The 13,686-nt window shown below is 37.4% G+C and overlaps 1 pseudogene; it reads right to left on the reverse strand.

The window, feature by feature from the left end:
- Positions 1-4,070: 4,070 nt before the first annotated feature.
- LOC123879788 lies at positions 4,071-13,085 on the reverse strand (annotated as a pseudogene).
- Positions 13,086-13,686: the final 601 nt, after the last annotated feature.

Here is a 13,686-nt window from a genome sequence, read left to right on the forward strand (position 1 = left end):
ATAATAATTCAAGTAAACTTTTACAAATGCTTTTGAATCGTCAAAATAATTTACCATGCATTACAATATGATGTTTGACTAGATCGTTATAATATTAGGGCGTACTTTTGGCATACAAGATGAATAATTTTACGTAAGGTTTCTATTTAAAGATAAAGCTGAATTTTTTGTTGATACAAGGGTTTTTAGCAGAATTACAAAAGGTAATAAAAAACAAAATGTGTTAACATTCCTTTTGATTCAATTGCGTTAAGCGAATTTATTTTTACGTTATAGGTATGTACCTATTGGGTACTAGGGAGTAGTAACTTGCTTGGACGGAATGTAACAGAGTGATCCGATTTGGTTTCTCCCCGAGAAAAGTAATGTAATAGTAGTAGACTCGTATACACATTGACCTCTGAAAGCATTTTAGCTATTTTTTGTCCATCCAAACAGGAACCGTTTTGTATACATGTACAAGTCGATTAGATTGAACTAGAACGAAGGTAAAAGGATTGTACATTATATTTTAATAAAATAGACACAGACAGACTAGTAACGATGAAAGTAATATTTCTCTTCAGAGTTAGAACTATTGCCTGTAGTCTGTTCAATTCAAAAGTTTTGTTGCATTTGTTGGGTACCTGCTTCAAAAACAAATAATAATTACGGATTGTGGTGTGTATAATATGATAATGAAGCTTTATTTAGTTTGTAAAGTCATAGTATATCATTAATAATGCAAATTAGAATAATATTTAAAAAAAATAACTATGATTTATGTTGGTAGTTAATACCTAACATTACAAATTTGGGTAAAAGCTTCACATTTGCGTTGAACAAAGAAATATTCTTGTCCGGATAGCTAAGTGGGTATTATTAACTTGAGAAATTCTCATTTAAAAGATTACAATAAGAGGGTAGACAAATGCAACATTTTTATGCTCTCAGCTGCAATTCTGTGCTATAATCAGGACAGGCCGAAAATAATAAAGAGTGACAGTAAGAGTATATTGTGCGAATAGAAATATTAGATAGCATACAGTGGCAGTAGATGAATTCCCTGCGTGAATGGACAGATGAATGAGTTAAAAAGAAAGTCTTGGTTTTGGCAGTGGCATGCATCGGTGTCGCTCATAATCCATGACTCTCTGTTTATCATTTTTAATTAGCCTAATAATTATTTGAGATAGCGTAATTAATATTTGCATATATGGAATATGAAATACCAATTATTATTATTGTTTGATACTAGAGTAATTCATGAATTAAAATAGTTTGTGGGTTATAAGATTATATTTGGTGACCAACCCTCGTAATTAATAATGCAGTGAACTAGTGAAATCATTAATATAACTGCAGTTAAGATATTGATTAGTTTAAAAAGTGATAGTTTTAGTATGATAATAATTATTTAAAGTTAACTTTGATAGCACCAGCTTTACAATCAAATGATCCGTTTATAATAATAAAGCATTGATAGTTAAAATAAAATGGATGAGATCAAATATGATTCTTATGAGATCAAATACCTTGTATTATGGTGAACTAGGCACCGGTGATCCCTTGCGTGGATGCGCGGTAGATAAAGATAATGTGGTGATTGCATACGTGGATGAATAGTGTCGGAGCACTGTGTGGGTGCACGATGCTATGGCATTGAGTATGTGTTCAGAATTTAGTAAAGAATTTTGAGATTTAGTAAAGAGGTATGATCTGATTTTAATCGTGAGTGCTAATGCATTGCTTCTTTAAAGAATATTCATGGAGTATTAAAAACCGTGTTGGCAAGGCTACCTTGTGTATTATGTTGAGTAATCTATTTAAAATTAAGTATGTATAGCAACATAATTGATACAGCGAGCCGTGATAAAATTTTGGAAGATTAATTAGTTGGAATATTGCACCATGGATATAAGATATCACACTGGGATACGAAGCTTGAACTTTGATAAAATATTCGAAAGATAATTGGGAATATTGTACCAAGAATATAAAATATCACATTGGAATACGATGCTTAAACTTGAAGGCGAACTTGGTACGCTTAAGTGAGTGAAATGCTCTTTAAGTGCAAGTGGTCTTCAAGTGATCTTCTACGATGCTTGACCTTGATGGCGAACTTGGTACGCTTAAGTGAGTGAAATGCTCTTTAAGTGCAAGTAGTCTTCAAGTGGTCTTCTATAATGCTTAGAACTTGATGGCGAACTTGGTACGCTTAAGTGAGCGAAATGCTCTTTAAGTGCAAGTGGTCTTCAAGTGGTCTTCTATGATGCTTGGAACTTGAAGGTGAACTTGGTACACTTAAGTGAGCGAAATGTTCTTTAAGTGCAAGTGATCTTCAAGTGGTCTTGACCAACTTGCTGCATTTAAGTGAGCGAAACGCTCTTTAAGTGCAGTTGGTTTTCAACTACGACAAATCTGGTCCCCTAAGTGTGGCAAAGTCCCTTTAGATGCGGTTGTTTTGTTCTTTAAATTGAAAGCTGTTGTTGTGATGAGTGATAACGAATGGACAATATTCCTGGATCTTACGAGTACATAGTGGAGGTGTCTTGTTAAGTTGCGAGCTGTCGTATGATTGTGAAGTGATAAGTGACAATGAATGGGCAATATTCCTTAGGAAGTTAGGAAGGATCCCTACAAGTAGGTAATGTGAATCAGGTGTTAACGGTTGTTTATTTTGCAGTAATTTTATCCCGACTCGTGGGGTGCCCGGGGCGGGCACCATGCAGCATGGCCGTGTTGGCAACACCTCGTTCTCACGTTCGGTGTTGCTTGGTGTTGGTGGTTATGCTGTGGTCGTGACGTCAGAGCCCCCTCCATCGAGACGAAAAAGATGGCGCTGGGGCGAGGACGTGGCGTGGAACGACAAGCTTCAGTTGCTGTTTGCGCTCCGACCGATTTACATTGCATTATACGGGTTGATTTTACTATCTGAGAGTTTAATTGTTAACAAACTATTAATTTTCTGAAGAAAATAGGACAGGGAAATGCTCATTTTATATCAATTTATTGTACACGCAATTTTGTAGAAAAATATAGCGCAGCGTTTCTCTATAAATTAAAATAAAAGTAGAAATAAATCGCTCAGCAACCTTATTTTTTCAAAAAATTCTTGCATTTAGTAATAGCATATTTACATGCACCTAACATTTTGGTTTTTTTAACCCCCGACCCAAAAAGAGGGGTGTTATAAGTTTGACGTGTGTATCAGTCTGTGTCATCGTAGCTCCTAAACGAATGAACCGATTTTAATTTAGATTTTTTCGTTTGAAAGGCGGCTTGATCGAGAGTGTTCTTAGCTATAATCGAAGAAAATCGGTTCAGCCGTTTGAAAGTTATCAGCTCTTTTCTAGTTTTCTTAAAGAGGTTTTTGCGTCAGGGGTTTTTCAAATTTTGTATTATTTATAAAGAGAGTAACTGCCGAGTTTCTTGCCGGCTCTTCTCCGTAGAAGCTGCTCCGGAGGGAGCTGAACCGGAGGTAGTCTTGACATTTCATCACAAATGGCACGTGCCTACATGAAATAAATAAATTCATTTCATTTTGTTTAAAAAAGTTTCATTCAATAAAATATCTACGATTGTTTCTACAAAAAATACCTAACGTTAACTCATACCCTCATACGTTACGTGCCTATTATCTTAACCGGTAGTTTATATTCGTTTATCGTAACTCCGTGAATATAATCATACATTTTTATGTAAGTTTGTTTCACTTTAACAATAAAATTACCTAAGAGCCGAGTTTTTAATAAATTGACTTTTTTACAGTTTTTATATTTGAAATCTGTTAAAATCTCAAAATTCGTCTGCTAAATTTTATTTGGCGATCGAAATAAATAAATATTAGGTATTATTGTAAAAGATTAATTTTCGATATGAAAATTCCAACGTTGTACATAAATAAGTTAATCGCACAGCACTCTGAAATTCAGTTAAGGAAAATCTTCACGGAAAATAAGTATACATAATTATAGGTAAAATCAATTCGCATAAATAAATACCTAAGTCGTAAACTATTAGAGACTTACCTTAAAAACCGCCGGCGCTAACGGTATAGCCGCTTGGTTGTGGAGTTGCTTTTTCGACGACATCGTCGGTTCGTTCCCGGTCCACGTCCAGAGAAATTAAGCCACAAATTGTATTGAAAAAAAAAACGATTTTCTTCAAAATTTTCTTATTACTGAAATTCTGTACTGAAACCGTGTCGCGACGTCAAATGGCGCGCTGAATGTAAAAAAGAACGAGTAATAATTTTTCGTTGGCCGTCTTGGTTTTTTTTTTGGCCGCTGAGTGTAACACAAGTTTTTTTCGCGAGGAAAAGTTCGTTCGGCCGCGCGTACGTGTTCCTACTCTTGCGGTCAAGTCGGCAACACAGATCACTATATACAGTCTAAAGACAGATAGGACAGTGCAAAAGTTAACGGTTAGTTCCGTTGTAGCCGCATAGCGCTAGTGTCGCAAAAAGTGTTGGGACACAATCCGACCTTGTGTCGATGTCGATATCGATAGCATAGTGATGTCCCATGACAACGTTGAAACGGGGTACCTCTATAATTTTATTTTTTTTGCATATATTTAGGTGTAAAATAAAACAACTTATCAAATTCAGTTTTATATTTCTTGCTTCTTAATCTATACACTTTATATATTTACCAAAAGTCATCTTTGAGGATCCTTCTGAAAATAGCCTTTGCTTCTTGTTTTCTTTGATAAACATTTCTTTTATTCTTTTAATAAAATACCTGCACTTGGTTGTCAAATTGGCTGTAAAGGAATAATATTATTTTATTAATGAAAAATTAAATTATATAAACAAGAAATTATGTATGAAAAACTACATGGATTCTTAATGAGACGACTGATAGTTGGTACCTACATATTAAAATTGGTCTAATAATAATATAACCGATTGATTAAAAAATACAGCTATAAACTAAACTAAAACTAGAGGACTAGGAGGATTTTTAAAGATCCAGTGGGAAGTGTTTGATTTTTAGGGATAAAAAGTTGCCTATGTCAATTACTAGATGCAAGCTACCTCAGTACCAAATCTCATACAAATCGGCTAAGAGGATGATGGGTTTTATGGAATCCCGTGGGAACTCTTTGATTTTCTGGGATAAAACGTAGCCTATGTTGATCCCCAGAATATAGGCTAACTCTGTACCAAATTACGTCAATATAGGTTAAACTGTTGGGCTATGAAAAGGTAGCAGACAGACAGACAGACACACTTTCGCATTTATAATATTAGTATGGAAGTATGGATAAAATCTACTGTATGGACATCAGTAGTGTTAAAGTAGTGGTTCCGTGGAGACCATCACATCAATATTTGTATTGCATATAAGACTTTAGCCATAATAATTAAGGCAATGTTAGCAAAGAATAAATAAAATAGTTACTAGACACAGGACAGATAATTTTGTACTAACTCACCACTAATTATTATTATTGTACTTTGAGTGGATACTGTTGAATCTTCTGAATGTTGAACTCTGTTGATCTGAAGTTGGTTGTAAAGCATAATAAAATTGTGATCACTGAAATCATGTTCAGCTGAAAAAAGAATTTTACACAGTTTATTCACATGAAATATGGTATGAAAGCACAAAGTAAAAACTATGTTAGGGAATACCTAGTGCTTAATACATCTTTAACATGAAATCAACTTACCTAATGAGCTCACGAATTCCGTGAAGTATTTTCCTTTTCAGTAAACAAGTAGAGATAACCATGCGTACGTCGGGTACCCATACCACCCCATACTGTCGAACTGATGTCTATCGAAGTGCTTCTGGCATACGTGTCTGTTCAACAATTGAGCCTTCGGCAAAGCACTGAGTCCTATATTTACAGGAATTAATTGGGATCACCACAATTCCCATAATTTATTAACCTTTGGAGACAACAACAATAAACAATATGGCTTCCCAGTATATATACCACAGAGCAAGGTACATACTACTCTCTAACGAGAGAATAGTATGCCACAGAGTCTATGTATATGGCCATCGACTAGAAAAAAGAATATGGCTGCAGCTTGTTGCGATACTAGCGCTTTGCGGCTAAGAAAGAACTAAAGGTGTCACGGGCCTGGTCGGCAATGGAGTTCGTATGGTGGGGCGTTCGAGTGACGCGGTTCGAATAGTTTTCTACTTTTCGTTTCGCCGAGGAAGCCGAGGAGAGCCGAGGGCCGGCGCCGAAGCAGTGACGACATCTCGGAGCCGACGTCGAGGAGCACAAGGACGCGCTGACGTCATCACCTCAATTGGCAATCTCTAAGTTTCAACCTGAATTGTTTTGAAGTTTCAGGGCTCTGAGTCACCCGACTGTACGTTTCCAATTTAAAAGCGTGATACTGAATCTGCCACAAATTACCACACGTCACATCACAATCACAATGTTTTCCATAGAGTTACAGGGGGTGGTTACGACATCAATGATGTTTAGGGAAATGTTAAAACGACAACTCATTAGACTATTTCACTAAACAAATCTAGTGATATCATAAAAATAACTGAGCACCTGATAATATTACCCAAATCCCAATAGAACCTAAGTGCCCGGCCGCAATCTTTATTTTAGTCTCCTTCCGAGATTCGGAGCGATTATTGAATATTGATCGTGGAACTAGATAATTAGATGTTTCGACAGCAACCTTTCTCTAATTAAATAATTTATTTTACCATTAGTTTTTTTAGATTAAAACTCTCGGAAAACCTCTACACATTGAATCTGTGTTCTTCTCGTAGGTTTTGGGAAGACATTCCAATAATTTGTTGAAATTATTCAAATAATATGTACCTGCTTTTCTTAGTGACGCTTATGATAGGTGTATTTTTAATATATTTTAATACATTTTGAAGGCATAGGCAGGCAGAACTATAAGGCATGCAGTTTTGCTCGCGATGTTTTCCTTCGTTCTTAAAGTTTTGTTCTAGTGTAAGTAGGTATGCGTTTTTCGAAAAGTCTAGTCCAAACTTACTGTTTAAAAGTTCAGCAAAAGTAGAGTTTAGTAGAGTAGGATTCTCATGGAAAATTCTGGAAAACTGCGGAGCCAAAAAGTATCTAAACCAGAACGTTCACACAATATTTTTTTTTTACCTAAAAGGAAGAATAAAATAAAAAGTATAGAACAATTTTTAACTTAAGTACCTATTCGAAGAATTTAACTTGATATAGAACTGGGTCTATTTAAAAAAAACTGGTCTAGTGTGAGTCGAATTCACACACGAAGGGTTCCGTAGATAGGTAACATTGTACAAGAAACAACACTTTTTTATTTTTTTTGTGATCCACCTAACCATTAACAATCACTGTTTTCGGGTTTCTCCTTTTACTTGTGCTGTAAGATATCGCTACCTGTCTTTCATGATTCTAGATCTTGACGGGTCTTGACAGACAACGAAGTAATCCTATATTGGTTTTTATTTCTTTGGAGATACGGAACCCTAAAAACAGCTTATTCCTTGAACAACGGCGCAATAAAAAAATCTAACCGCTTACGCAATAATTCGCAACATTGATTGAATGATAAAACGATCTTAGGACGAAGGTGGCTTATCATTTAATTTTGTTTGTGTGAGCCGGGCCTTAGTCATCATCTCTAAAATATTAAGTATATTCAGTACTTAACAGGGCTCTCTCCGTCACTTACTCCATACAATCGTAGTTCCAATTTCATTTGAATATTAAGCAACTAAGTTTCTAGAATATGTCTATGGCAAAATTTCATGGACTTCGGTTGCTTAATATTCAAATGAAATTGGAACTACGTTTGTATGGAGGGAGTGACGGAGAGACCCCTCTTAATTGACTGACTGACTGAAATCCATGCTTTTTTGTCATTTACATAATCTTCGGTGTTTAGTATGCTTTTTTCAGAAGCATACTTTTATGCCGAGACTTTACCCGCGCGGACTGCTAAAAATCCTTTCTTAGCGGATGTCTACGACATAATATAAATCTGCACGACAAACAGCCCGATCCGCACAGTAGTTTGAGCTGTGCGTTGATAGATCAGTCAGTCAGCTTTTGCTTTTATATACGTATCTATACAAAAACTGGTCTAGTACGAGTCGTACCTACTCGCACTCGAAGGTTTCCGTAGGTAGGTAACATCGTACAAGAAATACGCACTTTTTTATTTTTAGGGTCCCGTACCTCAAAAGGAAAAACGGAACCCTATCTCTTTGTTGTCTGTCTGTCCATCCATCGCGTCTGTAAAGAAAACCTATAGGGTACTTCCCATTGACCTAGAATCATGAAATTTGGCAGGTAGGTAGGTCTTATAGCACAAGTAAAGGAATAAATCTGAAAACCGTGAATTCGTGGTTACATCATTAACAATGTGTTTAAATTTTCAAAGTAGGATAACTACACCAAGTGGGGTATCCTATGAAAGGGATTTGCCTATACATTTTAAAACAGAAAATTGAATTATCGTGCAAAATGTCGAAAAAAATACCCGAATACGGAACCCTCGGTGCGCGAGTCTGACTCGCATTTGGTCGGTTTTTCAACAAAATCGTAGCATTGCATACAGACAGAGGATCGACGAAGCCGTTATAGACAGAGCATCGTGCGGTTAGTAGGACTATGTACCTTCTTAGAGCCCTATGTTGAAGGGTCGTCGTTGTCGTCATTAACCATCAAAGGCCTCTGACTATCTCTTTATGCTCAGTCCCTATAGTGCGATAAACTGATAACAGTGGCTCAATCAAACGTCGTTCATACGTGCCATATCGTGATTAATGATGTTTCGTGTGATGGTATTTCTGGATTTACTGCCGCTCACACGTAGCTATTGCCGAAAGCAAAGTGTTTTTCTAAAGAATGATATGAAATATGCACGTATTTTGCACATACATACACATTTCTTATTTTGCACATACGTACATTTCGTGACTCCCTGGACAGTATAACAACTGTCCAGAAAAGAAGTATGTTTCATTTCTTATGATAGGTTTGAATTTGGAATAATGTTTGTTATCAAAACTGTCCAGAAAAGTAACGATGATAAGTTTGAATTTGGAATGATCTTTCTTCCTGAATATCTTGTACCTATAGCTATATGTATAGGCCAGTCATTAAAGCCAAAACCCGAAAGTAATTAGTAACTTGATAAAATTTTAGGGGGTTTTTAAAGAAGGTAAAGTTACTTACCGTGTGATTTTGCAGCGTTGTGGGGTGTACGGAAAGGGTTGAAAAGGGTTGAAAAGGGTTTTTTGTTAATAACATTGCCAAAAAAATTAGTAACACGCTGCAAATTTATAATAAGGTTGTTCTTACCGTTTTGTAACGTTTATTAAATTTGCAGCGTTTTGCAACATACGGAACATTGTTTATTATTAAAAAACAATGAAATTTGTTATTAACAAGGGTAAAAAAAATAGTAACACGCTGCAAATTTATAATGAGGTTGTTTTTACCGTTTTGTAACGTGTATTTTTGCAGCGTTTTGCCACATACGGAACATTGTTTCTTATTAAAAACAATGAAATTTGTTAATAACAGGGGTAAAAAAAATTAGTAACTCGGTGTAAATTTATAATGACGTTGTTCTTACCGTTTTCAAACGTTTATTAAATTTGCAGCGTTTTTCAAGATACGGAACATTGTTAACAAGAACAACAACAACAAATTTAATATACGTTACAAAACGGTAAAAACAACTTAATTATAAATTTACAGCGTGTTACTACTTTTTAACCGACTTCCAAAAAAGGAGGAGGTTCTCAATTCGTCGGAATCTTTTTTTTTTTTTTTTTATGTATGTTCCCCGATTACTCAAAGACCCCTGGACCGATTTGGAAAAATTTTTTTTTGTTTGAAAGGGTATACTGTGCAGGTGGTCCCATATAAATTTGGTGAAGATCTGATGAATATCTTTGGAGATGGAGAACAGAACTCCTCAATGGATAGGAGCAAATTGCTCGCGATCAGTGTAATAGCTTAGTTAACAGTAGGGTTTTAACTGGGCATAGCATATTATAGTACAGTGGGGCCACTAAAAATTGTGAAATAAAAATTTTTCAAAAGAAAAATAAAACCGACTTCAAAACCACAAACACTAAAAAGTAAAAAATAACTTTTGTCTAGCTACACTTGTAATGTGCCTAGGTATGAAGTCGGGCGAGCTTCACTCTTGGATTTCTAATTTTGTTTCAATATGCTCGCTCGACTTCATACCTAGGCACATTACAAGTGTAGCTAAACAAAAGTTATTTTTTACTTTTTAGTGTTTGTGGTTTTGAAGTCGGTTTTATTTTTTACCCCTGTTATTAACAAATTTCATTGTTTTTTAATAATAAACAATGTTCCGTATGTTGCAAAACGCTGCAAATTTAAGAAACGTTACAAAACGGTAAGAACAACCTTATTATAATATTTGCAGCGTGTTACTAATTTTTTTTGGCAATGTTATTAACAAAAAACCCTTTTCACCCCTTTTCAATCCTTTCCGTACACCCCACAACGCTGCAAAATCACACGGTAAGTTATTTTACCTTCTTTAAAAACCCCCTAAAATTTTATCAAGTTACTAATTACTTTCGGGTTTTGGCTTTAATGACTGGCCTATGTAGCTGATTGCCATTTCAACCTGTTGCAGATATATTTTTTTCTTAAATCTTAAATAGTTTGAATTGGAACTCTATCGAATTGCGCTTTCAGTGTTCACATTTTCACAACACAGCGTGGTTATCCGTATTGGATTTGTTAAAGTGCTTCGAGCATTTTATACTGAATGATGCAGCTTTTTCTGAATCAACCATTGGTTTCCACGCGACATCGTACCGGAACGCTAAATCGCTTGGCGGTAGTTGGAGCTATGCATAAAAGCTTGGGTTACGACGCGACGTAGCCATTTATGGCACTCCATAAACCGAATGATTAACGACTGCTATGCGTTATGTGTTGACAATGTTTGTATATTCGGTCACTACACTTTGCGCGTGGAAGCCTGTCGGGGATTTTCCATTGGGCATTAACAACACTGATATTGTTGGCTATGGCTAGTGACCTGATCGAGGGGGAGGTTTCTCCGCGTGCCCCTATGACTAGCAGAGGGCACAGTGGATGAAAGTGAAGGCTGAAACGCAGGCGACGTCGCGCGTCGGTGGGATCGCCGCCTACCGCCCTGGCGTGGGCTCCGGGCGGTTGGTCTACTGTCGCACGTTGAGTCCCCGGGTCGGGACTCGGGAGGCGTACTTCTTTGGTGTGCCTCAGACGTGCAGGTAGGGGACCTCGCGAGTGGGTCCCCGGTGGAGGATGTCGCTGGCCGGGTCGCGGTTGATTGCTTCGGTGTTCCCGTGACCCAGTCGCTAGGCGCAAGATCCGCAAGAGCGCCGCTGGCGTATACTGGGTATTCCGGTCGCTTTGTTTACCTTAAATTTTTAAGGTAAACAAAGCGCTTAAGGCTTTAAATTAAAATATGTTTCAATTTTCAAAATAAGATAACTATACCAATTAGTGGGGTATCATGACGCTTTACGCATAATAATAGTTTTATGTATAGGTAATAATTTTTGATTTATCGTGCAAAATGTCGAAAAAACTACCCAAGTACCAATGTAACCCTCGGTGCACGAGTCTGACTCGCACTTGGCCGGTTTTTTATTAGTTTTCTTGATTATTTTTTCCATGAAACATGAAGATGAGTGATGATTGTGTAATTAAATACGTACATATTATATACATAAGTGTGGTGATTTCCGTTTGTTTATAAAATTGCGTGTCAAGTCTCAGACGACGGATCTGTTTCCAGTCATTGTCACCCGAGACTCAAGACGCGGTTTCCATTATGTCATTTCATTATATTTAGCTTCGACTAGCGTCCCGCCCCGGCTTCGCACGGAGGCAATGCAATTAGATGCTTATTTCATATATATGTAGATATTTATGTCAAAGTGGTTAATTTGTTCTAATTCAAAAGAATAAGACAGCATTTTTGATGAAAGCCTCCAGTCAGTCAGCTTGATTTCTTCCGACATACATCTTGAACAATAAAACTATTATTATCGTCAAATTTCACTATAATTAACACAATACAGTATTAACTGCTTTGTACTTATATTATGTATGAAATATAAACCTTCCTCTTGAATCATTCTATCTATTGATGAATTCATATGAGTTCGACTCGCGCGCTCTTGTCCGTTTTTAGGGTTCCTAGTTTATTCTATTTAGCAAACAATGTCCACTTGTTATACGTGCTACTGAAATGGAAATTATATATATTATACAAGTACATTCGAAGAGCCATACAAAATGACAGATATTTTTTGTGCCGATTTGAATTTAGAAGCGCCCCACCAAGCATACCGGGAATTAAACTGACACTTTGAGTCTTTAGGTCTTCATGTTGACACTCTGTTGACAGATGTCACTGCAGCTGTCAGCGCCGAAATAGAGACAATCAAGTTGCTTTAAAACAGATCGTCAGAAGCAGGTCCAGTGTATTTATATTAGTAGAGATCAGTGTCTGGTACATACTGCTAGTACAACTTACAGAAGTACGTGCTTTCAATTGTTTTGACCACTTGGGAAATAGAATGCATATTAATTATATATTATCATTCTACCTGCGGCGCGATTCAATGGATTCGATACAGTTTTCGCTATACATGGTGTTATTTTTTGAGCGATCAGTGAGGCAAAAGCTATTAAAGAGAAGCCTGTCGCCGATTTTATGGAAAATATAAACGGCATTCAAAGTTTTTCAAAACATCGCACAAACAACTCTCCAAGCGAACCCAGTAACACATACGTATCCCAACTACACACTCGCTTCTCGTTGCTCGCCAACTCGTTTATAATTATTAGTTTTAATTCAACTCGTTCTCGCTAGACGGGGTCGAACCACTGCATTAGGGTTGGATCAAATTGACAGACTCGAAGCGCACCGCGACGTCAAAATTTTAATTCGCTTCGACTCTGTATTAATGTGAATGAACCCTTACCGCAAGAGACTCCCCCGGCGTGCAAGTGTTTTTGCAAACACGTGCGTGTATCATGGCGCATCCACACATGCCCGGCGGCACGGCCGGCGGCATGGCCGGCGGCCAGGCCGCCGGCCATGCCGCCGGCTCATGCATCTTTTACCTGCGGCACGCGCGGCTTTTGGTGCCGGCGGCAGTTTGCTTGCGGCTTCGATACGGAGTGGTAGTGTTGTCGTATTCATTTAAATAACCCGCCAGGCAGGCCGCCGGTAAAGCCGGCGGCAAAGTCAGCGGCAAGGCGGTCTGAAAGTCGGCGGCAAACCCGGCGGCATAAGCCGGCGGCATGTGTGGATGCGCCATTAGAGAATCAGTCAACGTAAGAATGATGTATGGTCAAGATAAGAATACCTAAGACGCCATCACAACAACTCGCTGTTTATGGTGTTCGTTAAAAATAGGCTTTAGGACCGAGAATGTTTTCCACCGACTTACAAAAACGGCTGATGTTTTTTTCTATGTTTGCACAGATTTTCCAAAAGTAGTCCAATTAGGTATAAGTACCAATCCTTTAATCCTTACGGTTGAGCAGTTCTGCCTAGTTATGTTAACTCTCTACCTCTTACGGTTAACGAGATACAACCTGCTGACAGATAGACGGACTGACGGACAACGGAGGCTTGGTAGTACGGCTGTTAGCACACTCTTCGGATAGGTACTAGGTGCGGAACCCAAAAAAATTAGAGGTGCGTACCCGGTA

Source organism: Maniola jurtina, chromosome W (genome assembly GCF_905333055.1).
Source record: "Maniola jurtina chromosome W, ilManJurt1.1, whole genome shotgun sequence".
Classification (NCBI taxonomy): Eukaryota; Metazoa; Arthropoda; class Insecta; order Lepidoptera; family Nymphalidae; genus Maniola; species Maniola jurtina.